General features: G+C 36.8%; 1 protein-coding gene and 1 non-coding gene across 2 annotated transcripts in view; one reads left to right on the top strand and one right to left on the bottom strand.

Moving 5' to 3' along the window:
* DLC1 (DLC1 Rho GTPase activating protein) overlaps positions 1–27,019 on the top strand; it is a 412,671-nt gene that overhangs the window by 63,202 nt on the left and 322,450 nt on the right. The gene's annotated exons all lie outside the window — the stretch shown is intronic.
* On the bottom strand, positions 16,772–16,915 carry LOC116858581. Its single transcript, XR_004380943.1, has one exon. It is a non-coding gene; the product is annotated as a U4 spliceosomal RNA (small nuclear RNA).

Raw genomic sequence — 27,019 nt, 5'->3', positions numbered from 1 at the left:
CCCTCCCACTCTAAAAAAAAAAGAAGAAGAAAGAAGAAAAGTTATTTTGTATCTTAAATTTAACTCTTTTCATTAGATCACTCTTCAACTACTGCTACAGTCTTCTTTCATCTTTTATGTAAGATTTCTAAAGCTATTTCAAACAAAATTGGATGCTGGATGCAACTGAAAACAAGTCAGACTTAATATCAACAAAGTCTGAATAAGAAATCGCCAGTAAATGAATGTAATGTGACCTAAGTAAGGCAAAAGATAATTATACACCTTGTTTTCTCAAATTTATTTTATCTGTTTTTCTTTGTCTCAAATCTTAAGAAAATCTGACATACATATATGCATACCTTTTCTTTTTGTTGGGATGATCATTTTATTTGGAAAAATTTGTTCATGGCCATTGATGTTGCAAGACTTATTAAGGATAACTTTTTAGCCTTAAAGTAAAAGTCATCAAAACATCATTAAGTTATATACTAGAAAAAGAAAAAAAAGTTCATAAAATAAAGTGTACAATTTCAGTTAAAAATATTTACTTTTCAAATTCTAATTCCATTTTAAAACTAAACCCAAGTTTCATTACCTTTCATTTTAATGCTTTGTTGTAGAAGTTTTGATATTTTAAATCTTTGATTTTTTAAAAGACATGTTTTTAACTTTATAAGAAAATGATATTAAAAGTTGTGAATTATGATAAGGTTTGGGGAGTAAAAACTGACAATCCCAATAGCACATAATTATTGAGACTTCCACAATAAATGTAGAGTTGGAGAAACCTGTAATCTGGTATTACAAAGTTATATCTATTACTAAGTTGAAAAGTGTTCTTCAGTTAGAGAATACTCCATTGTGTTTTTGATCAAGATTTCTATTTTTCTTCACATGATATCGCAACTTGGTATTAGCATGCCAAGAGGCAATCCAGAATTCACATCTTCTGTGTTGATTTCTGTCCTGCATTTGCCTGTGATGTATACAATAACCAGTAAATAATAGATAAAATTTGGAAATTGCATTCCCTGCATTAAGTAAAACAAATATCAAGACAATCTCCTCTTTGAAAAAGACAGTTATCCCTTAAAGGAAACTGGAAATATTGTCTCATGAATTCCAAATGTCCCTTCCTTGTTCTTACAAAGGCAAAGGTTACCTCTGTTTCTTTCTATTATATCAGCTTCATTGGAGCTGAGCTACATGCCAATCTCCACATCGCCAAAGACTATTATTTACTCAAGTCCAAGTGTATACTTAACTTTCTACATAAAAAGAGTCTTTGTTAAGGCCAGTGATCTCTGATTCTAGGTCATTTCACAATACTGGGATGATTTTTCTTAATTGCCTCATAAGGTTAACCTCTGGAATGATTGTGGATGCTCATTAAATTGGCTTCCTCAGTAATCTATGAAATGCCTGCAAACCGGCCTCAGTTGCCTGTGCCATCCTGGTCTCAAAAGAAAATGGCTAAAGAGACCCATAATAGGAAAGCACAGATTCCCCCCACACACACACCAGTAGCTCCCAGAAAATGGTCAAGAAATTATGTTGTTCCCCTTGTTGTCAAATCTGGTATTGTACATGGCAGTATATTAAAAACTACATCGTCTATACCAAAAATGTTCCAAACCGAGATAGAATGTTTCTGAAATTAAAGGGAAAAATTAAATACTGAACATTATGGAGAAAGGATGGGGGTGGGATTAATTTTAAGAATAATGTAGATAATATTCTGAAAAAACATTTTAGGAGATAAAGGAGAGAAACTCCTTTTTAAATCCTGGGAAATCCCATGCATTTTTCTTAAAAGTATGCTTATATTTCAGGGTTTCATGATTCATTACCAACCTTTTTTCCATGTGAGTGTAAGTAGATACCCACAGTGGCATACCATGGACTGAGCAATTGCAAAGGGGCTGAGTCACCTGGTAAGCAGCCTGCCCAGCTGTAATCACTGATGTTGACCAAGTCAGCTAGAAGTAGTTTTCAAGATGAGTTTTATTTTTAAATTTCTGTTCTTTAGAGTAAAAAAAAAAATTATTAACACTTACTTATCCATGTTGTCAATACCCTGGACTCATACATACCTCAGTGTATTGGGGGCAGAGTTTAAGAGGATTTAAGTGTACAATATTCTAAAATCTCTTAAAACCTGGAACAGTGAACATATGTGTTTTTTGAAAAATGTTAAATAAGTAAGCAGGACACTTTCATGTTGTCATAATTTACAATATATTCTCAAAGAACCAGGAATACCACTTTAGCTGAGATTGACTGAAAAAAATGTAAAAAGAAAAAATAAAGGACAAGTAAACTACAAAAACACCTATTCCAAAATGACAGCCAATATTCAAGTTTTCCTATATGATCTTGTACTTTAACTCTTAGCCTATTCGCTGCATACACCAAAATTGACAAAATCTAGGGAAAAGATTGTATTGTAAGTTTATGACTTGGAGGAAATAAAGACCTTATATCTATAATAAACAGCTTATATTCTTCTTTTTTGAAATAGTTTTGAGAATTAGCAAAGAGAAAAAGTTCTGGAAATCAGATGGCCTGGACAATAATCCTGTCTCCACAAGTTACTAGTTGAGTCAGTCTGGTCAATAAAGATAAAATATTTGAAAATGTATCACAAACCAACTTTTTACAACCACACATTCACCTAAACCAAATCTAGTATTATGCCAAAGAGATATTACTCAATGTCACAAAAAGAGTTGATACCAGAAATCATATATGGGATGATATTAACAGCAAATTCATACACAAAATTGTTCAGTAAAAAACAGCATATATTTTGGGGCACCTGGGTGGCTCAGTGGGTTAAAGCCTCTGCCTTCGGCTCAGGTCATGATCCCAGGGTCCTGGGATCAAGCCCCACATTAGACTCTCTGCTCAGCGGGGAGACTGCTTCCTCCTCTCTCTCTGCCTGCCTCTCTGTCTACTTCTGATTTCTGTCTGTCAAATAAATAAATAAATAAATAAATAAATAAATAAATCAACATTTGGAGAAAATGTCTCTAGCAAGTACAGACTCATAGCATACATCTCAGTTAATGCAGCTGAAAGCTTGAGCCCAGAGCACAGTAAAAGTTTGGAGGAATGCTTTAAAGTCAAAAGAGACATGAGAGCTGAGTCCTAGCTTTGTTTAATTTACATAGGGCCAAAGGTTTCTGCCTTCAGTGTATGATGATTTAAATCTTAGTCATAACTAAATGAACAGGCCTAGGCCATGGTTTCCAATAAGTTTTGCCCTTTGGGAAAGGTTTGTGGAGATCAGAAGATGAAAACGAGAAATGAGTGTTACTTTTCCAGTTCTCACAATTTAGAAGTAACAGAGAAGGAAAACAAATCAACATATTTTAACCCCAAAAGTAGTATATTATGCATGAGGTTAAATTCTGTTATAGTCTTGCTGAAATACATCATATCCTATATTTTACATCCCTGAGGATTGTTGCCTAAGTGGTACCAGGACCATAGGATGAGCACAGTACAAATTTCATTGGTATTGAGGGCAAATACTACTATATGTCTATATGTCTCATTTTTCATGTTTCTTTGTTCTCTGTTATAGAAGACTTGTCTGTGTTATTATTCTTTCCACAGGGAAATTTACCATTCTTTCACTGAATGTGTTGATGTGACTTTTCTGATTTGTAATTAATATACTACCAAATCTTTCCCTATAGTGATTTTACCAGTGGATTGATCATTATTTCAGTCAATAACCATCCCATTCCATAATGACTTCAACCATTCCCCAGCTTTTTTCTTAGGATTCCCTAAGTCTAACTTAGAGAAGAAGTATGTTAAATATAGACACAAGGGTTTGAAATGTGTCCCTGTTAGTATTTCTCAGTAACACACTGATATGCTGAATTAAGTCTGGCTCCCTACAAAACTCTTGGGTGCTGAGTATGCAGATTCTTCAGGTTTTTAAGTCTAGAAAAGGAGGGATGTCTGGGTTATTTTTGTTTTGTTTTCCTTTTTTAGCTATTGCACCTCAGAGTAGGATGATATCACTCAAAAAAGAGGCCTCCCTACAATAATGTCTAGTTAAGTCTGTAGTCACTGGTGTGTCATAGATACTAATCTTGTCCCTACTCATTACTGTGGTTTTTGTGGCATTAACCAGATGTTCTACTTTTGGAGGATTGTTCTAGGTGATAGCTTTAATAATTAGTGGCTCCTTAAACTTCGTGCCTATGTTTGGGGTAGAAAGCCAAATACTTTAAGTTCCACAGCTATTGTTCCATTCTCTGGTTTACAAGTTTCTGTGATGATATAGACTATGTATTTGTACTTTTATCTCTGAAGCACAAGCTTGTGTTTGTTAGTGCCCAGAGCTTCCTCCTTCCTTCTTTAGATCACTGATTTATCCTCCCTCCTCTTCTCCAAAACAGCTCTGCTTTCTTTTCCTGCTTAAAGATGAAATGAATGTAGCAATCTGGGGCCCACTGCTTACTGATTTGGATAGAAGAGGAAAGATACCAAGAGCTTCAGTAAGTTCAAACCATGAAGCAGATCAACAATTGTTTCTCAGTCTCTCTTCCTGCTTCCTCTGTCCTCATACAGTCCCCAAATTAAAATCACTCAGTTCACAAATGTCACAAAAAAAGTGAAAGGACTAGGATATTCATGTATAAAGTCATGTATTTTCCAAAGTCCGTTATTTAAACTAAGTAAAATTCAAGGCCTTCTTGGAGACAGGTTAACACTACTTACACTTAGTTTAAAAATTATAGTTTGTGCCCCCCAACACACACTTTTAGTGACGTTGATTCAACTGAATTTCTGTAAAAGCCAGTCCAAAATAAAGGTATTGGAAGATCACCAATTACTTGAATATTGTCTCCGAAAATGTCAAGCAAATAATTTTTTTCTCTAATTATATTTTCATATATTTTTCATATTTTGTTTTTGTGTTCCCTGTTTCAGTTTTTCTGGTAAATTTTTCCTAAAGATACAATATATTTATGTTTTAGGTCTCCTCTTTACTACATTTTAGGATTTTATATATATATATATATATATATATATATATATATATGCTCTTTTGAAACATCAGTTTGATACATCTATAAATGGCTCGGGAGCCTCATTCCAACTTTTTCTGAAACTGTGATGGAGAGTTTAATTTTTCCATTTTCATGGAGTCTTTGAGGATCTGCCAACTTAAAACCAAATAGAGATTTCAAATTCTGCCTATGATAGAATAGCTCATAGCAAACCAGTGTTCCCACCAAAAATAATAGTAATCCAAAAAATAAATACAAAAGAAACTATAAATGAAGGCGTCAGAAGCTATTGAAGCAGGTGGGGATTAGTGTTCAAGATTCCAGAAACAAGGGAATTGCAGAGTGGTGGCCCCAACGACTGTGAAGTGACATTCTTCTCAGACTATTTTCTCATCCTCTCAAGCATTTGAAGAGAGAAAAGAAACAGAGAATAAGGAAGAGAGCCACTGCTAAATGGCAAGAAGGCAACAGAGTTTTCAGCAGTCTCCATATTAAGATTTTATTTATTTATTTGACAGAGATCACAAGTAGGCAGAAAGATGGGCAGAGAGAGGAGGAAGCAGGCTCCCGGCTGAGCAGAGAACCTGATGTGGGGCTCAAACCCAGGACCCTGGGATCATGACCTGAGCTGAAGGCAGAGGCTTTAACCCACTGAGCCGCCCAGGCGCCCCAGTCTCCATATTAAAGAGAGACGGATATTGTCAAAGAGAAGTGTCACAACAGCCAGGATGAGGAATATATGCCATAAGGGAGCCCAGGAAAATGGGCCTGTTACTCAAGGTTTTGCATTTAGGGCATTACTGAATTCTAAGCCTGTGCAGGACCAAAGAACAAGAAGCCAAGAAGAGCTTTCAGCAGCCATATGGTGCTGAGAGAAAAACTGAAGTTCAAGTCTAACTTAGGAGAAGTTGATTAGTCAAGCCCTCAGCTCTCACTTGGGATTCCTGGAGGGTAACACCCTTGGAAGGGAAGTGAACCAGAAACAGTAAATCTTACCAAGATTTCAACCCAGCCAAAAGGTAATTACCAAAAGGTAATTCAAAACCCAATTGAATTAATATGATTGGCCCCCAGTATAGATGCTTACCAGCAAATAGACTGAACTTTCTCTGAAGGAAGAAAATATTATCCTGAGTCTCTACAGTATTTCACTCAGAATTTCTAAGAGGTGATCAAAAATATCCAGGCACCCCTGGAAAACTCACACTGGAGTTATCTCCTATCTAAAATTACTATGAAAAACAAATTAACTCTGGGTGCTACAGAATGGCATCTATATATAAAGGGTAGAGTTTTTAATATCTGGGTAAACAGTAGAAAGTGTATTTAATCCGATAGGCTTCTAATACTTTCTTCTAAAATCTTATGTTTGCACATGCTGAGTAAACTATACAAGAGCTATTTATACTACATGCCTACAAAGACATAATACAGTACATGTCTATCTTTTCTACAATTAATTTGCCAAAAACTTCAAATGAGATGAATAAGAGATGACCATAAAAACAATAAAATCTTCAGTACATTAAAAAATATATATCCATGCATACTGAGAAACAAGAGCAAAGAAAATCAAATAACAGAAACAGAGGCACAAGTGATCTAGATATTTAAGTTATCAGTTACTGGGGCACCGGGTTGGCTCAGTTGTTAAGTGTTTGCCCTCAGCTCAGGTCATGATCCCAGAGTCCTGGGATCCAGCCGGGTATCAGGTGCTCTGCTCCAGTGGGGAGCCTGCTTCTCCCTCTGCCTGCTACTCTGCTTGCTTGTGCGCTCGCTCTCTCTCTCTCTCTGTCAAATAAATAAAATCTTTTTAAAAAAAATATTAACAACAAGTAATTGGATTTCCAGAGGCTAGTTGATAGAAAAAAAGGACAGAAGCAATAGTTGAAGAGAATATTGTCAAGAATTTTCCAAAACACCTTTCCCAGGAGGCTGTGGAAGATGGTGGAAGGGCAGGTCCTGGTTCTCTGTGGCCGAGGCCATCTCCTGGGCTGCCTGGCAGCCATGGTGGCCAGACAGGTGTTTCTGGGCTGAAAGGTTGTAGTCGTGTGCTGTGAGGGTATCCACATTTCTGGGAATTTCTGCAGAAACAAGTAGAAGTACCTGGCCTTCCTCTGTAAATGCAGGAACACCAACTCATCCTGTGGCCCCTACACTTCTGAGCATGCAGCCGAGTCTTTTGGTGGATAGTGAGAGGCATGATGCCTCACAAGATCGAGTGAGGCCAGGCTGCCCTGGACCACCTCAAGATGTCTGATGGGATCCTGCCAGCCCATGACAAGAAAAACTGGATGGTGGTTCCTGCTGCCCTCAAGGTGGTGCACCTGAAGCTTACAGGGAAGTTTGCTTACCTGGGGTGCCTGTCTCATGAGGTTGGCTGGAAACACCAGGCAGTAACAGCCACCCTGGAGAAGAAGAGGAAGGAGAAGGCCAAGATCCATCACCAGAAGGAAAAGCACCTTATGAGACCATGGAAATAGGCCAAAAAGAATGTGGAGAAGAAAACTGACAAATAGGCAGAGGTCCTCAAGACCTATGGACTCCTCTGTTAATTCCTGAAAGAAAGAAAGAGAGAGAGAGAGAGAAGAAAGGGAGGAAGAGAGGAAGGAAGGAAGGAAGGAAGGAAGGAAGGAAGGAAGGAAGGAAGGAATTAATTTCCAAAACAGGGGCGCCTGGGTAGCTCAGTCAGTTAAGTATCTGCCTTGAGCTAAGGTCATGATCCCGGCCTGAGCCCCACCTCGGGCTCCCTGTTCAGTGAGGAGTCTGCTTCTCCCTCTGTCCCTCACCCTGCTCATGCTCTCTCTTTCTCACTCACTCTCTCTCTCTCTCTCTCAAATGAATAAATTTTAAAAATCTAAAAGAAATAATTTCTAGAACAGGCTAAGAGACAATTTTAAGAATGCTACAAATACAAATAAGAATAAATAAAATGATACTCACTTTTAGAGAAGTTATAATAAAACTTAAAACTCAGAAGGATACTCTTAAAAGCAAGCAGAAAAAAAACAGACTTACAATCAAAAGATGAACATTAAGACCTAAAAGAACAAGTGACTCAGCAATGATTAAATATGTAGTCCTGCACTGTGTTAGATACAATGGAGTACACATTTGAGGAAAAATAAGGGAAAAGTCTAGAATTGTATATGAGTATTATAACTACTGGTTTATTAATGCCATGTCAATAAAGAAAATGGGACTAGCTTTTATAGAGCCTCCAGTTAAAGAAGTGAAGAAAATGGAAATATACAAACCAATAAGAAATGTAATTGAAGGGATAAAGCAAAAACTTATTACTGAAGTAAGAGGACAGTTTTTCAAGTTACATTGAAAATTTTCATAAACCATAACTGTCACTAAATACTGCAGATAAATCACTCTGAATCTCTTCTAACACTGAATAATACTTGGTTATATTCTTACAATTTTAAGAAAGTGCAGAGTACAGTGGAATAATATTTTATAATAAAAATAACTGGATTAAGACAAATTTGTGAGAAGAAAAATATGGTAGCTTGTATTAATTAGAGTCATTATTATGCTGGTCTTAAAAATAACACATTAAAGTTTTTAACAGTGATTTTCTTCATCCCTTTGGAAGTGTAGAATGCACCTAAATCTACCACATCAATCATTGCAAACTTTTCTTTGTTCATTCATTTGATTCTGTCTATATAAGACTGGGAATTCTAAACCTATCCTCTGAGTTTATGATTTTGAAATATTTTTGCTTTGCTTGTTAAGAAGAATTTGTGCATTATGAATCTACACTAAAGCTTAAAAATATATTGTTGTATTTATATCACAGACTTCACTAATACAATGCTTTGCAGATTCTGGATAACTGCAGGATATTGCTGGCTAAGCTTGCATCTAAATAAGAACAGTAAATCCTGGGTAAAGGGGAAGGAGAGAAATGCCAAACATTTGACATTAGTTTAAGAAACAGAGCCGCTCTTTAGCAAAGACATGTGATAGAAATGCAATGCAACAGCTGCCTTTTGGATAGTCATAATGCTCACTGTCATACACAGGCTGAGAGAAGTATTAAATTTTTTCCAAGAAGATCTTTTTGCCTGTGTTTCTCTAATTAAGTAGCCACTAGAATCCTTCGTATTAATTCTTAGATAATACTGATATTCTTTTTTTTTTAATTTTTTTTATTAACATATAATGTATTATTAGCCCCAGGGGTACAGGTCTGTGGATCGCCTGGTTTACAGACTTCACAGCACTCACCATACCACATACTCTCCCCAATAATACTGATATTCTTTGAAAATAACATTTGTTTGAATACTTTGATAAAGCACTAATTAGTCTAGAAACTTGAAGCTTTCAATGGCCACTGGGGGTTCTTTCATATCAGTTCAACATAATTTAACAAATCATGGCAGACCAATGTGTGTAGCAACAAATTCAAGACATTAGAATTGTAACATGTTCATATATTGTTTCTCTTGAGTTTTTTGTTACAGTTTTGGGGGAGTTTTGTTTTTAGCTCAAATTTTTGCTCTATTTTTATAACTACTAGAAGAAGTATAGATAATTAATGTTAAGGGGAAAGCAAAGCTAGTTTCTATGCTCCTGGAATTACCCTCATATTCTCCTTTAGTTTCCACTCAAACTGGGCATTAGAACGAAATGGGGATGAAGGAATTGTGTAGAGAATACCATGTTTCTTCTGGTTTCCAAATCCTACGTTTGTCCATTTGGGGGCTTTGAATATATTGAAGATTAATAAAATTTTTCATAATGGTAGTTTGATAGAATTGTCCCAGGACATATTTTAAGCTTGAACTGTTTGTTAATATCACATATCATAATTAGAATTTGCTTTCTGAGGAGGTATGAATAAAGCACTGTTCTTGCAAAATATTTCCAGGCATATATGTGGATAGTGAGTAGAGTAAAAGTAGTTCAACACAAAATGCTAAGTAGTAAAGTGATAAGTAAAGTATTGTTGAAGAGAAGTAGTTGTCGCTTCTCCTGTTGTTTTAAATTGACTTCCTTCCTTCTTACTAGTTACAGCATTCCCTAGGTGTGCTTTTTCATCTAAAGTCCTTTCTTACTGAGCTTTTATTGGGACTTGCTGTTATGGCTTACTTTAAAGTATTTCTATATTATTTGAAAAAAGAACTAGATGATTCATTTCAGAAAAAAATAAGCAGGACTCCTTTAACTTTCTGTTGAAATTTTAAGTATGTAAAAGTAACATCACTCTTTGTAGACATTACATTGAGATACATAGTTAATCAACAAGAGCTGAGACAAGAATGTTAAGATTTTTATAGGCAAACTACATCTCTTTATAGTTGCTAACATGTCTTCAAGTAATAATAATAATAATAACAATAATAATAAACAAAGCAGTTTGTATCAGTAGTACTTGTGAAACTCAGTAATATCAAGGGAAGCCTCCAGAGATTATTAAATAACTTTTAGTGAGCATAGAATTTAATTGTTTTTCTCAGATTCCATGGAGTCCTGTTTCTGCAAGATCACCTATAGGTAAAAACAGATTTCTGTGATCAAAACAGAATAAGAAACTTGGGCACATTGTAGCTCAAGCTAGAGTATTTATAAACTTTCTTGAAAATTCAGATACTGGGAATGTATCTATAGATACACTTTTATCTAGGATGTTCTGAAAATCCTGCAGTAGAGAAGCTAGTGTCTCCCAAATTTATTTGACCAGAGGCTTTTTCCATTTTGATACCTATGATGATCCTACAGATCAGTGTTCACTAGGATACACTTCTAGGAACACTGAACTGTTTTTATGGTCATGTTATCCTCCTGCTGGGAAGGTTATTCTTAAAGTAAGTTCAAAAAGCTGTTGAGCCCCCCCCCAAAAAAAAATCATTTCTACCAAGTACTTGTGTTCAGAGCTATCATAAGCTTCTTCATCATAAAGAATTGTGAAAGAAAAGACTTTATTTCCTGTACTAAACAGGTTTAAGAAAGACAAAACACCAAGAGTGCCTCAATTGGTTAATGGTACTTGGGAGATGTTGTAATGCTTCTTTCTGTGAAACCGTAATCTACTAGTTGTAGCTTTTTGATGTCAGATCTCCTACAAGTCCCCCAAAGTGCTAGACCCAAGAACTTGAGTTTTAATTTGGCTTTTATCTTTCAAAGGAATTTTGACTCAAAAAGAACATACAAGTTATATGTTCCTTTTAGAATTTGAAAGAATGCTAAGATTGGTGCAAATACTAATGACACTTAAAGTTTGCTAATTTACCCTTGGGTGCATTATTAATCTGGAATTTTTTCAGATAGAGAGGGTTGTATAAATAACAGAAAATGCAGTACTGCAACCCAAATATGTGGCAGAACTTACTCAGCAAAGGTCAGTAAAGTATTGCCAGCCTGCCAACTCCGATCCTCTGTCTTTTCTTTAAATAAAGTTTTATTGGAACACAATCATGTTAATTTGTTTACGTACTGTCTATAGCCACTTTTGCACTGGAACAGAATTGAGTAGTTGTAACAGAGACTATAAGACATGCAAAACCTTGAAGATTTACTTTCTGGCCAATTATAGAAAAAGTTTGCTTCCTCTTGGTTTGCAAAAGTTATTGGTGTGTGTATTGATAAGTGTAATGAATCAGGGTCAGTGGATGAAAAATAATCATGGAGAGGAGGTGGCTGTTTTGGACAGGAAATGCTTCTGCACAGGGATGATATTTGAGCATAGACAGACCTGAAAAAAAAAGTGAGAAAGCCAACCTGTGAACCTCTGGGAACAGTCTACTTGGCAGAGGCACCCCGCCTAGCATTTTGAAACAGCTGGAGATGCAGTAGGCAGAGGGTGACATAGGAAATGAGTGGTAGGAGACGTGGTCCTAGGACTAGGCCAGATCACTACTTCTTGCTGCAGTAGAGCCAGACTGTGACTGGTGGGAAGCCTTGGAACTGTTCGGAGTTAGAGAAGTAACATGAACTCACTTGTTTTAAAACAGTCATTCTGGGGGCGCCTGGGTGGCTCAGTGGGTTAAAGCCTCTAACTTCAGCTTAGGTCATGGTCCCAGGGTCCTGGGATCGAGCCCTGCATAGGGCTCTCTGCTCGGCAGGGAACCTGCTTCCTCCTCTCTCTCTGCCTGCCTCTCTGCCTACTTGTGATCTCTCTCTCTGTCAAATAAATAAATAAAATATTTAAAAAAATAATAAAACAATCATTCTGCCTGTTTTGTTGAAAACTCATCCCAGAGAAATAACTAAGAATGAAGTAGGGTGACTTTAAATTAAAAAAAAAAACAAAAAAGTAACAAAAAAAATAATATATGTTCTACTATCAGACTGCAAAGATGCTATTGATTAATCAATCACCTGTCAGCAGTAAAGTCCATACACGAGGACAGTAGTTTCAACTTTGCTGGCATAAGATGATCTCCTTGGTAGTTTTTAAAAATGCCAGTGCTGGAATACCCAAAGACATTCTGATTTAATTTGATTGGGCTGGGGTTTGGGACATTGATTTGTTCGTTTGCTTGTTTGTTTAAAGCTCTCCGGATCTCTCTAATGTGCAATCAGGATTGAGAACCATTGCTCTAGAGAAAAATATCGAAGACCAACAAAATGTCAATTTTATATTATAGCTAATTATACAGTGTTGTAGAAGAAAACAGATTGATGTGTAACATAAATTGTCCAGAAGTTCATTCTTCCTAGGGACTTTATAAGAATCTCAAAACTACTCAGTGCCCTGGACAACTTTAAAATCAGATCGGGGACCTCATTGTCTGAAGCAGGCATAACTCTTCTTAGATGTGTCAGTATCAAATGTCCTTTAGAGATCCCAAGCAGCCTCTCGATTCTGTTACTTGAATCAATTTGTACTACATTTATGACCTGATGGTGTTTTCTGGCAGGGAATTTCATAGGTTGGAAGTTTTAAACACAGTCATCTGCAACCAGACAACCCCCTTAATGATAGCCACAGAGGCCCCTGCAGATCTGCCTACACAGGGGTCCCTAGGAGCTAGTTACCAGAGCAATACAACAATATTATTTGCTATACGTAAACATGTGGACCTTCTAAGCCTCAGGCATAGCCATTATGTGAGGTCATGTGTGCTGATGTGATTTGTTGAAAGAAATAAACATAGAACTTCTTACTTACTGTGAAAACGATTCACTTGGCTTAGATCATGTGTGAGATAGAATTCTGTGTTTTGACTGTAAGAAAATAGAAATTATATTTTGACATTCGAAAGATGCTCTGTTGACTCAAATGTTCACAGGCATGTCCTGAAAACAGAAGAAATCAGTGTGACCTAAAAGAGCCAGCAGCATCGCTAATGAAGATCAGGCCTTTAAAATACACTAATCACCCCTTCCTCCCCTTTCCTGTTTTTGTTTCACCTTGATTAATGCTTTCATTCAAGGGAACACTGGGTCTGTTTGCTAGAGTCTTAAGTTCTGCACCTGTCAACTTATGGAACAATAGGAGTAGAGGGCAAAACTAGGTGGGAACTACGGAAATTTTGAGGACAGAATAGCTCAGCAGGTCATCTGAGCTTTTGGGAAATCTTTGTGATGTGATGAAAACGTTTTCAGTGTTTTAGGGTACATGCCTCAAGATGATTAACTCAAAACCTATGTGTCTATAAGTTAAAATATACTCTCTCAAAGTTTGCATTTTAACATATATTTTTAGAAATGCATATTTTTATTGATTATTTTATGTAAGAAACCCTCAGTCTCCTTTAACACAGAGCTGGGTCATTTAATGCTAATTTTCCTCCTAAAAGGTACAAATCATAGGGAAATTTCCTTTTTCAAACCTTAAATCTGTGAGCATCCAGTGACCAAATACATTCTCATATTTCTAGTAGTATGTGATTTTTTTAAGACGTTTTATGCATTTTGGCAATGTGTCAAACAAATAAGCCATTATAACATCAAGCATCTTTTACATGGCACTGGATCTTAAAGACAGAGCGATGGAACAGAGCTTTGGGAAAACACAATTTCCTCTTCAGCTTGTCTGTTTTCTGCATTGTCCAGTTGCTGTGTGCTAAAAAGCTGCTTACAAAAAAATTTTTTTTAAGTTTTTTAGTTACTCCTAAAGGGACTTTTAAATTTTATAAAGCTCCAATTGTCCAGACAATGATTTAAAAAAATCTAAGAATCTGTTTTTATGAGAGAGTCTGGAAAAGTGAAAATAAGACTGAAAAAGGGTGAGTGCTTTGGGTATGCTTACCCAGTTTCTCATTTCAAGGATTAGTCTTCATAGGTAATTGAATACAGGACAGTAAAATTTGATATAATGTTATTTTCAAGAAAAGCACAAACCTGCTGACCTAATACAATAAGCCCAAATCAGGAGTATTAGTCTCTTTTTCCAGTTTATCTCTGCAGAACACATGTTTCCTATATACATTGGACAATATGAAAGGAAAAAAAAGTGGGAAGCAAGATACCTGGATTCTGGTCCCTACTTCCCATAATCAGTTTGGGAAAAGTAACTGTTATTTCTGTAGCCCTGAATATCCTCATTTATAATTGCAAAAGTTGTACCGGAGCTCCAAAATTCCTTATCTAAGCTCTTTCTTGATTAACTTTCCATTTGTACTCCTCAGTAAGTTTATCAGAGAATGTGTCTTTTTGTTTCCTAGGGCTGTGTAACAAAGTATCACAAACTGAGTGCCTTAAAACAGATTTCTGACTTCTTATAAAGACACCAGTCATTGGATTAGGGCCTACCATAATCCAGTCTGACCTCATCTTAACTTGATTATATCGGCAAAGACCCTATTTCCAAATAAGGTCACGCACAGTACCAGGGATAAAGACTTCAGGATATCCTCTGGGGAACACAATTCAGCCAAGAACAATGTGTATGAAACCACTCAGCTACCTAAGATTATGTTTAAGTGAGATGGAATTAGAATATTTACTCTCTGGTCTGTATTTCATGCCCGTTTGTTTGCCATGTCCAATAAAGCAGCCTACAAATTCAAGGAATAGTTAGATTTATTGATAGAGGCAGAGAGAAATTTTACCTCATTTTTTTCTAATAAAACTCCCGCCTATTCCAACTCATTATTATCCACTTTGATAAATTGTCAAATCTTGCTGTACATTTTTATTAAATACTTAAGTATATCTTGGATTCCCCAGTCTTAAAAGGAATTATATTTTTTATCTGCCTCTCCCCCCAAGTCTAGTCTGGTTTCTTGTATACCACAAATATTCAATATTGACTCAATTGATAGAATAGCACAGTAGTTATGGGATTCAATTTCATCTTGCCAACACCCACCCAAAGTCCTCAGCCACATCATCTTTCTGTCACTCCCTTTCTTTCTTGTACTGCCATGCACATGCACGCGCACACACACACACACACACACAGTACATTCCCGTTGTTTATTCCTGTGCCTGCACAATTTTACAGCTCCAAAGATAATGCTAATAAATTTTTTGGATTGAAAATGGGAAACTGAAACTACTGGCTTCTTCTAATTATGCTTAAATCTAGAGCAGTGACATGTTGGGTTATGGAGATCTCTTTTGTAAAGAGAACAGTGGCTTAGAAGTCATTATATGCTGAATCTGTTGCTAGCTAGTTACAGGAGCACTATCTGGAATATCATCCTCATTTGTAACACTCTAGAATTAGTTTGTTATCAAGTCCATGATTAAATTAGAGTTTGTTATCAAATTCTTGATTCTGTAGGAACAGCCACTTTTCTTTCTCCTTCCAGTGAACACAGAGTAATTGGGGAAAACTTTATCATTTTTTATAATTGTTCCCAAAAAAGAGGTTTTTTGGGGGGGGTTATTTGTTTTTTGAAACAACAGAGCATGTCTTGTAAAATTTATAGGCCCAAAGTACCCTGACGTCATACATAATGGAAGATAACAGCCTGAATCTGAATGTAACTACATAATCTCATTTCAGTATGTGAGTCTTAGAGATAAAATGAGTCATTTACTTGCCATTTCTAAGGAAGAAAGCTTGAGTCATGCAACTTATAATAGGATTTGCCACTTAAATATTTGACAATTAATCAGAAAAACAGACTTAATTGTTAACTCTTCACACACACGACAGACATTTGTGATTGGTTTATGTGAGAATCACTTGGTTGTTTTTTTTTATTTCTTACTTGTTTTTTTAAAATTTATTTATTTATTTTTTATTTCACTTGTTTTTTTTTTTAAAGATTTATTTATTTATTCCAGAGAGAGAGTGTGAGTGGAGAGTGTGAGATCTTGAGAAAATCTCAAGCAAACTCCCCACTGAGCAAGGAGCCTGTAACCAGGGCTCAATCCCAAAACCCTAAGATCATTACCTCAGCCAAAATCAGGAGTCAGGCTCTCCACTCAGCAGCAAGTTGGCTTCTCCCTCTCCATCTGTAATCTCGCTCAGTTTTGCTCTCTCTCAAATAAAAAAACAAGTAAAATCTTAAAGAAAACAACAACAACAACAAGGACATTTGATAAGAAGACAGAAAATCCCCACTAACATACATGTGGACAAATACAAGAGCTATAATGAAATGTTGCGTATCAGTTTCTAAGATCTGGTTGAAAAATATTCCTTCCTTTGGACTCATTTTCTATATTAACTATAGTGGAAATCTGTTACCTTTTATGTGCTCAGATTTTTTTAATTCCTGTATCTGCTCTACTTGGCTTTAGTAGACTGTCAAGCACATGTCTCCCTTCCTTCCACTCTGCTCCCCCTCATTCCCACCAATTACCTCTCCTGTGCCTTACAGATGGGTAAGCATGTCACCCATTCTGGCCAGACAAACCTTATCAACCTGCCCAGGTTAGACAGTTTGGGGTTTTGTTTTTTGTTTTTGTTTTCCTGAGAGAAATTTTCAATTAGCAGTAATCACACCTCATTGGCTACGATACTGCCACTGTGCAAAGCTTCCTGAAAGAACTTTTATTAATAAAGATTGCTTTGAGATTATCTTGAGCTCAGGGTTAAGTCTTGAGCCCCAGGTGGCCATGTTTGCCATCATATCGAGAAAGCTTACCTGGACATGAATTTGTCACACAGACAAGAGAGAAAGAGCTGTGGATAACTTTGCTTGATTCCTAAATGCATCTGTGCCAAAATCTACCTCTTGGACTTCTCGGTTATATCCTCAATACTTTTTCTTCCCTCTTAACCTGGTTTGAGTAATATTTCTATGTAGGACAAATAAAATATCTCAAACTAATGCCATAACCTAATCAACCCTCACTTGAATTTCAACTGACATGGAAGAATTAATTATAGATTTTATAGCTTATCCTTATTTGTTTTGTATTCATTCTCTTTTTTTCATTTATCAATGTTCTTCATGCAACTAGGTGTAACAACAATTGATTGCTTATGCCATGTTATAATGCTTTTAAACTTCAAATTATATTGTGAATTTTCTTCTATCTCAATAATTATCTATCCATCATATAACCCATTGTTGGGAATTTGTGGCAATATAATAGATATTACAAAAAAAAGTCTTGTAGTTTATAAAATTCTATATTTTATAACATTAAGATTGAGAATTTCTGAGAAATATGATATTGATTCTTCTCAGCCTTTCCATTGTATAGGATCAGTTACTAAGTTCCTTAGACTGAAGTGTTTCAGGTAATTTTACCTATTTTTCATTCAATGGAAAAAGGGCATTTCCAACTTGAACCTCTACTTTTCACCTTCAAAACTATGGTAGAGATTTTTAGTAAGTACAGCCTCAAATCCTAAAAGGCATTTCTCCCTTCCTTCCTTTCTTTCATTCTTTCTCTCTCTCTTTTCTTTTCTTTTCTCTTTTCTTTCCTTCCCTTCCTCCTTTCCTTTCCTTTCTTTCTTTCTTTCTTTCTTTCTTTCTTTCTTTCTTTCTTTCCTTTCTTTCTTTCTTTCTTTCTTTCTTTCTTTCTTTCTTTCTCTCTTTCTTTCTAAGAGAGAGCCAAGTGTATATATATGGAGGTGTGGGGAGGGGCAAAGGGTGAGAGAAAATCTTAAGCAGGCTCCATGCTGGGGGTTCTGACTTGGGGCTCAGTCTCACAACTCTGGGAGATCATGACCTGAAACAAAATCAAGAGTCTGACGTTTAACCAACTGAGCCACCCAGGAACCACTAAAAGATATTTTTCAAAATACTGACTTAAGGTATCTCAGTGGTCTGTGGTCCTCAAGTGTATTTCCTGCTATACTCCAATGAATAAGTGAGGAGCTTCCTGGATTCTAATGCATGATTGTCACGTAGCACCTATCACAAATTAAATGTCCAATATTCATATCTCCTGATTGAGAGTAATTCATCAGAATTGGAAATACAGGTCACATTTCTGTTTCTTATGCCAGCATTTACTTTTAGATCTTTTTTTAGAATCTATTTGATTTTTTTATGGGTCTTTATTTCTCAAAGACCACTGTTTCAGATAAACCTATTGGATCTGAATCTCAGTTGTAAGGGAGTGAGGAATTTGCATTTCCAAAAACTTCCCACATAACTATCATGCATTCTCTAATTTGAGAACTATTGATGGAAGCAAGAACCTTAGTTTCACATTGGAATTACTTAGGGAACTTCATAAAATACTGATGCCTAGATCCCACTTCCAGAAGTTCTGATGTAATTATTCAAGACTGTAGCCTGAACATCAGGATTTTTAAAAGAACTTTTGAAATCCGGGGGTGATTCTGTTTAGTCAAGGTTAAGAATCACTTAGGTGGGGGCACCTGGCTGGCTCAGCCGGTTAAGTGTCTGCCTTCGGATCAGATCATGACCCCAGGGTCCTGGGATGGAGCCCTACATCGGGCTCCTGGCTCAGCAGGTAGCCTTTTTCTCCCTCTCCTTCTTCCTGCTGCTCCCTCTGCTTGTGCACACACCCTCTCACTCTCATGATGTCTCTCTGTCAAATAAATAAATAAAATCTTAAAAAAAAAAAAAAAGAATCACTTGGGTAGTCATACAAGCATCAGGTAGCATTTTTTAAAAAATGAAAGCTATCAAAAACAAATGGAGACTTAACCTTTGAACTTTTTGTTACTTAGTAACTAATAAAGTATTTAAGCATGATTAAATATCAGCATATTTTCCAAATAAATATTATGGCTTTTTTGGACTTATTCTTAGTTGATAATATTTTTATGTGAACTTTCTGGGCAAGTCAAAGAATTTTTTTTAAATCTAGATGTCCTATCATTATAAGAGGTACCATAAGAAATGCAAGATTGCTTCCAATAAATAAAAATAGACTTACTGAGTATTACTGTATGCCCTGCATATGGTGGGCATAACCAAAAAAAGAGACATAAACTGTCCCTTTTATGCTTTCACTGTTAGGAAGCTCAAAGTTTTGCTGTGTAATGGCAGCAACTGTGTATCGCTCCATTTTTGGTATTTTACTTCTTTTTTTTTTTTTAAGATTTTATTTATCTATCTGACAGAGAGAGAGAGAGATCACAAGTAGGCAGAGAGGCAGAGAGAGGGGGAAGCAGGCTCCCTGCTGAGCAGAGAGCCCAATGTGGGGCTCGATCCCAGGACCTTTGGATCATGACCTGAGCTGAAGGCAGAGGCTTAACCCACTGAGCCACCCAGGCACCCGGGTATTTTACTTCTCTTCACACTCTATATCAGTGGTGTCAGCCAGAGGTACATAGAGAATCACCACGGGAAAAAAATTTTTTTTTTTTTAAGTACAAAAGCCTGGACCTTATCCAAGATCTATTAAACCAGAACTTACAGGAGTAAGGGCCAGATATTTACATTGTATAAAGCAGTAGTTGAACCTTATGTGCACTGGTGTTTCAAATCACTCCTCTACATCACTGGGTTTCAAACCTCAGTGTTTGTAAGAATCATCTAGGGCACTTGGTAATCTGAAATGTCCAGTCTCGCCCACTGTGATTTAGTAAGCCTTGAAGGAGACCTGTGATCTGGCAGTTCTAAAAAGCATCACAGTGTTTCTGCCACAGCCGTTCCATGAGCCACGCCTTAAATACCACTCTGGGATGTGCGTTTTATCTTATCATTTCATTTTATTGTTATGACGTGTTTGCCCATTTTATCACAAGCCAGAAAAGTTTTCTCTAATGATTAAAATCAAAGCCTTCAGAGTAATAAAAGTCCTCAACCTTCATTGAATCCAGTGGTTTTTCTGGATTCCTGTGTAACTTTATGATTAGGCAGAGATTCTAGGAAGAGTAGAATGACAGAGAAGGGGAAAGTCTCTACCTTCCCTCACCCCATCATGTTGCTCTAGAGCCCTACCTTTGATCTCTGCTGTATATTGGGTTATTGTATAATATAGTCTTTGAAGAAATGGTTCTTCATCTTCAAAATATTTGAAAACCACGAATTAGTCCAATGTTTGTATTTCACAGATGAGATAACCAAGTCCTTAGACAAGTTTTTATTGCTAACCATGAGCACAAAGCTAGAAAATGTGAGAGCCTACTAAAGCAGAAAACAAGAAAATAAAATAAAAATTTACAAAATACTAATAAGATGTCTCCTGTTCTCAAAGAAACTAAAGTGTAACTGTAAGGCAAGAATGGCAGAAATAAAATAAGAAACAGTACTAGTGCAAATTATATTCTGTAGTATGTGCTTTTGGGATGATTACAACAGGCCTTATGAAGAAAGCAGAACTTCAACTAGGCTGGAATTGGAGTAAGAATTATAAAGAAAGGGAACACATGGATGTGCCCTTGCTTGAAGGAGGACCTTAGCATGGCATGAGAGTACGCTAAGGAAGAGACTGGGCTACATGGGCCTATAAGCTCTGGGTTGAGGAAAAGGGAAAATCAAGTTGGAATGATGGCTTAGGATCAGTGTATGAAAGAACTTTTGAAGAACAGTATGAGTAGTTCCCTTCTAACCTATTTCCTAATTTCTTAATGTTCTTAATTCCTTTCTGACTCTATTCAGAAAAATTATCCTAAAATGCTGTCAAATAAACAGAAGAAAATAACCAGCAGAACACTCATTGGCTTTCTGGAATGGAATATATTGGGGTAAACTCAGAAGTGGCAGCAGGCATGCATTTCCACCACTGTCCATCACATTGAAGTACAATACATTGGGATCCAGCTAAAACAGACATTAAATTCTGCAAAAAAAATGGAATTGGAGCCAAACGGCCATATGACGTTGCAGAACCTTTGGCCTCCAGCCTTGTTTTACCATCCCAGAATTCCTTCCTTGGGGAATACCAGCCCTTTCCCTGGAATTATAATGGGGCTAGGGTCCATGATAGTCCTGGTGAATTCCAGATCTTTTCCACCATCTTCACATTCTACTCACTTGCAACTCAAGGGGCTTTTTAAAGATCAGCATCATTAGTACCACCTTAAAATTTGTTAGAAATTCGGAATCTCAGGCCCCAATACAGACCTACTAAATTAGAATCTAGTGTTTTAACAAGATCTCTAGGATATTTGTATGTCCCTTCAAGTTTGACAAACACTGCTTTTTAAAAATTGATTAACTTCAGGGCACCTGGGTGGCTCAGTCTGTTAAGTGTCTAACTCTTGACTCTTGATTTTGGCTCAGGTCATGATCTCAGGGTCTTGTGGTCGAGCCTGTGTTGGGTTCCATGGTCAGTGTGCAGTCTGCTTCAAAGTATCTCCCTCTGCCCCTCTGCGCTCTCTCTCTCTCTCACAAATAAAATAAATAAAATCCTTAAAATTGGTTTACTTTAGCATTAGCTATGGCTTGTCTCTAGAGAACTCTTTGGAGGTTATTTCCACTTAGAAGTCTACCCTGTACGAAATTCATCTTAGACAACTTAGTTCTTACCTCTGAGACTCAACAGATGGAGGGTGCCCCATAATCCCCTGGGGAGCATCTTTTCTTCCAAACTCAAGTCACCGTGGAGTAGTTGGGTCAGCATTCCTCAAAATACTCGTCTGTGAAAAACAAACAAATGGAGAAAAAAGAGCGATGCTCAGACATGTTTGAGAAATGCTTAGTTAAATAAAGCTAAACAGTTTTATTTACTTCAGGAATTCTCAAAAGCTTTCAGTATGCCTATGGACATTATGATGATTCAGAAAATAATTACAGAAAGCAAAAAATCATAGAAAACAGAATTTCACAAATTTATTTCATTATCCAACTATTTCTTTCAAGTTACAGCTCTTAACATCTTGAGTGAAAAATCCCTGCTAAAATCCTCAAGTACCAATTTGGGGAACATTAAGCAAGGCCCATGTGTGTACTTGAAACAAAGTTATGATTAAAGTAAAGTACACAGACTCTCTTGCCAATGACATATTTTCTTATCCCATGACTTGCATGGACCCAGCAAATGTGTTTGCATCTGCCATCCCTCTGTTCCCTTTTGCCACTTTATCTGTTTGTACTAGTACACTCTCACACAAAGACCTAGAAATCGCTGAGATTAAAAGACTAATAAGAAAAACAAAGGCCTTTCCTTCCTGAGCTCTACATTTTAATCATAGCTCTTCCCTTGTTCTCAGAGAAGCCGTTTGTACAGAGGGTTTTGTCTCTCAGAGATCAAACTGGAAACTCTGCTACCAGATTTCTGGCCAGATGGTCAAGCAGTCAGTATATCAAGTGACCACCATGCACTTAACATTTTGTTAGGAACTGCGAGGGGTGCAAAAGCATAAGAAGACATTATTCCTGCATCCCAGAGCTTCAGTCTAATAAAGGAGTAAGAGTTTGTTTCTGACAAGTGTAGAAATTGTGAAAGGCTCTAGAGAAAAGCATACAATTGAAAGGAACAAGATTTATTCCTGACCCCAAAGAGCTCACCATTTTTTTTAAGAAAATAGACAAAAATGACTGTCACAGAACGAAGAGCCTATGAGGACAGTGCTAAAGGGTTGATTAATTCTGATGGAAAAGGGACTAAGAAAGGGGTCATAGAGAAGATGACTAATAAATTATGCCCTAGAGAATGGATAAGTTATTTTCACACAGAGCATGAAAAGAGGTAGATTCTGAGCTGAAGAGTAGCATAGATTATAGGCTGACAAGACAGAAACAGATTGAGAAAGATTTGTTTAATTTTCATGTATGTTAAGAAAATCAGATTCTGTGAAATCAGAAACAATTGGTGTGACATTCTGTTGCTGTCGTTAGGCGAGATGCACCTTCAGAGAGAGGAGAAATGAGTGAAGAGTGATGTGATTTTCTTGAGCTGGCCTGCTGCCCCTGGCTGGGAAGCCTCGAGGGCACAGAACACCCCAGTGTTAGGACGGGGCCCCAAGAGCCAGGAGTCCACAGAGAGCTGTGGAAAAAGCTGGAAGAGAGGGGCCAGCGCACTGATAGCTGATTAAAGTTGGGAAAATAGCTGGAAACCTGGGACTTTACCTAGAAAGGGGTGCTGAACTCGGGAGACAGGGAGTGAAGCCCAGCGCCACTCACCACCTTTATGCAATGAGAAAAGAACAGTGCAAGTGGTGTAGGTCAAAGCAAATAGCAGAAAGTCCTAAATACAGATTAAAGTCTGAGCCGCATCTGCTTCAGAAAAAACTAGGGGAATTAATACTTCAAAGTGAACTAGTTGTAAGCAAAAATCGGACAAAGTTAAGAAAGACCCATGACGTGACACTTTTTAATAGGGTCTCTTCTTGTAAGTAATCTTGAGGTAAGTTCTAATGATTGCAGGGGGAATTCAAGGAAATCCCAGAGTAAGACAAATAGAGGCAACTCTTTAAGAGAAGGAAAAATATAGAGAGAATTAGGAGAGAATTAGGCAATGGCACTATAAATACAGGAGTCCCTGTGAGATATGAAGGATATAGAAAAATGTTGGGACACAGATCTGAGAGTAGGAATGACTGATTTCTCTATCTTCCTTGTCTCTACTAAGGCTCTCTTTGGCTTCATTTGTCATCTATGTTTAAAGATGAAGTTACCCTAAATAGTTTCAAATTCTCCTTCAGCTTTAAATTCTGTGGTCCTCAGAACAGAGATGGTAGAGTGAGAAAATGAGGCAAAGAGTCCAGGTAAAGTTTCACTTAAATATAGAGAGTGTTGTCAGAAGCGTTTTACCTGAGAAACGAGAAGGAGGCATTTATCACAATATAGAAGTAAGAATTGAGATAACCAAAGGACACTGGTTCGCCGTCACCAAGGCAATTGTTGCTAATACCACTATTCAAACTCCTTCACATCTCTAAAGCAGTATGTAACTCAGAAAAGGCTATGGAGGCTCTGAAAAGAAAGGAGGCGTAGGAGCAGTAGACAGTCCACAAATGCCTCCTTCTTGCCAGCTTTGTGTTAGATGTTTATATATTTAACAGCTGTAATTTCTTTATGGAAAAAATTCAGTTTGTATACAAGCAGGTCCACTCAAGAAAAGGGGGAGAAATAGTTTTTTGGTGTTTTTTAGGGGGATAAGGTTGTTTTTGCTTTATATGCATTAAACTACAGTCAGTGTGGCCATAATATTGTGGCATATTTTTGCTTCGACATAGTATAATAACAATACTTCAAAATTTTCACCAAGGTACAGCAGCCTCATTCACCAGGAGGACTTTGTAATAATACCCCATGTCACTTTCTTCCCAAACCCAGCCCCTCTGGCTCCCCGGGATTTCATTAAATGAAAGATCGATTGAGGTAGTGAACCACTTTCTCACTATACATGAATCTAAAAATGCCAGACCGTTAGTGTTGCTGGTATCATTCCCACTGCTGTTTGTTTGTTTTCTGAGTTTTCCTCTTTGGCTGAATAAAAATACTCAGTCCTGTGAACTCTGGGAGCAAGATGTGCCATTCTCTTGACCCACCACACGGCTCCATCAATATTGATTTGAAACAAACCCTCTAGGGCTATCTGTGTTCCTGGCAACGTTTCAATACTAACATGTGGTTAATTTTTTTAGAGAATTTTTCTTCCCTTTCCTGTGCTCAAGAGGAGCTGTGGAGTTTGTGGGAAACAGCAGCTTGATTCCTGCATCTGTGGGGTTTGCATATTTCCCTTAGAGATAGTGACCCCTTCTTCCTAACCCTTCTTCCTTTGCTGCACATTGTGTTCCAGGAAGTGGAAAGAAGCACATTCTAAATGCTTAGAAGGCTTTTAAGACAATATTCCTAGAGATGTGGTGTGTGAGAAAATTCGTAGAATTCTCACTACTCATTCTCTCATAGAATTTACCAGTTAAGGCATGATATCATATTTATAGCCATTCAAATTCATTATGCATGGGTGCATTGTGTTACTGAATACAGCAGGGGTTGTTATAAATACTTGCTCAAAAGCAGGTTAATTCTATTAACTAATTTCTGACCAAGAGTACAAGGGATATCTTAAGCTTAAGGCAAATAATAAAGATCTCTCTCTATCTCTTTTTTTTTTTTTTTTTTTTTTTGCCACTACTGTTATTTTTTTCCAGGGGGGACAATGAGTTGTTTTGTTTTCTTTTACATTCCTAAGTTCATGAGAACTGTCTACCAGAAGAATGTTCTGTGTTTCTATTTTCAATAACATAAGGTAATAGCTCCTTAATTTCCTATTAAATGAAATAAAGACATTTATTAGGATTATTTAATTTACCTCCCATTTTTATGGCTATAAATTTACATTGGGGTTATATTTTTCTGAGCAAATAACAGCATCTTAAAAATAATGAGATCATAATTCTTATTTTCCCCTTGTTTGGACTTTCGAAGTCTGAAATGGATCAATGCTTTCAATCTACAAAGAGACATTTAGAGTAAAAATATCCAGGCGTCCTTTAACTTGCTCTCAGTAGAAGAACATGTACTATGAATGATTTTATCAGTAATGGTGAGAGGTTGTACTGTAAGATCTGTGCTTTCTCATGTATTTGGCCTTTTAGTCATCAGCAAACATTTGTGGTTGAATACAGTTTGAATAGATTTTAATCAAATTGAATAATGGCACATACCAAAGCAGAAATTCTGTGGAAATGACATTTCTATTTAAATAGTCACAGAATGTTTAAGAAGTACCCATTAATTTGATATATATAAAAATATTACTTTACTGTTTTATACTAGACTCAACTGTTGGCCACAAAGAACAGTGAGGTAAAACTTCACTGACCGAGCAGAGTATCCTCTTTACCAGCTTGTAAAATATGTCTAGGTCTGCAGATTACTTAAATGGCAAATATAGGTTCACCTTGAAACAAACAGAGGAAATATTGTGCCACTAGAGACCCCATACAGAGGTGACCCACACAGGGGCAGTAGGGATTGCAGAGAGAGCACAAAGGGTTCATTTATCTTTTTTGACTTTCAATATGTTTTTACAAAAATACAATTGTTTTCCTTATAACAGTATCATAATAAAGACCTGGAAAAGTGGGGTTAGTGGGTGAAGACAAAAAAAAATAGATAAACACAAGCCTGGTAAGCTTGACAGACAGGGCAAAGTTATACAGCTCAACTCATTTGAATGACTTTTTATGTGTGTTTGGCTTATATCTTTTACTGTACTTTGTGCCATTGTTTATGTTATGTTATGATTAAAATTTTAGCCCTTGTTAATCTCACACCACCTTCAATTCAATCAGATGCAAACTTATTTTATTAACATGTTTCCTGTCCTGTTCCCAGCATACCTTGCACCTCATGCCTGCCATTCTTCCCATTCTTGCTCAGTTATCAAGGCTCAACTTAACTGTGGTCTTCTTTGTGAAGCTTACACCCTATCATCCAATCACTCTGTCTCTCTCTCTTTCTTTTTCCCCTTTGGTTGCTTGTTTGCATGTCAGTCTACAAGATGTTATATAAACTTCTTAAAAGAAAAGAGGATTTGTTTCATCTCTTGCATACAACATAGTGTTAATTAATCTAGTAGTTGTTCAATAAATATGGAAAAAAATTACATAGACCTCTCCCTGAAACCAGGGCTAGAGAAAGAGAGATGAGCCAAATTTGCCCCAAGAGTGAGGTAACTGCTCGAAAAGAAGAAATATACAGGTGCCAAAATACCCTTTTGTGAACTATCATATTTAGGAACTATGTGGAGTTTTCCTTGGAATATTTTAATCTTCTCTCCAGCTGACCTTCTCCTATGGTCAAAACCTAGTG

The sequence above is a fragment of the Lontra canadensis genome, unplaced genomic scaffold (genome assembly GCF_010015895.1).
Source record: "Lontra canadensis isolate GAN:19392208 unplaced genomic scaffold, GSC_riverotter_1.0 scaffold139, whole genome shotgun sequence".
NCBI lineage: Eukaryota > Metazoa > Chordata > Mammalia > Carnivora > Mustelidae > Lontra > Lontra canadensis.
The sequence above is the reverse complement of the archived record's forward strand: the minus strand, read 5'-3'. Positions and strand labels throughout refer to the sequence as shown.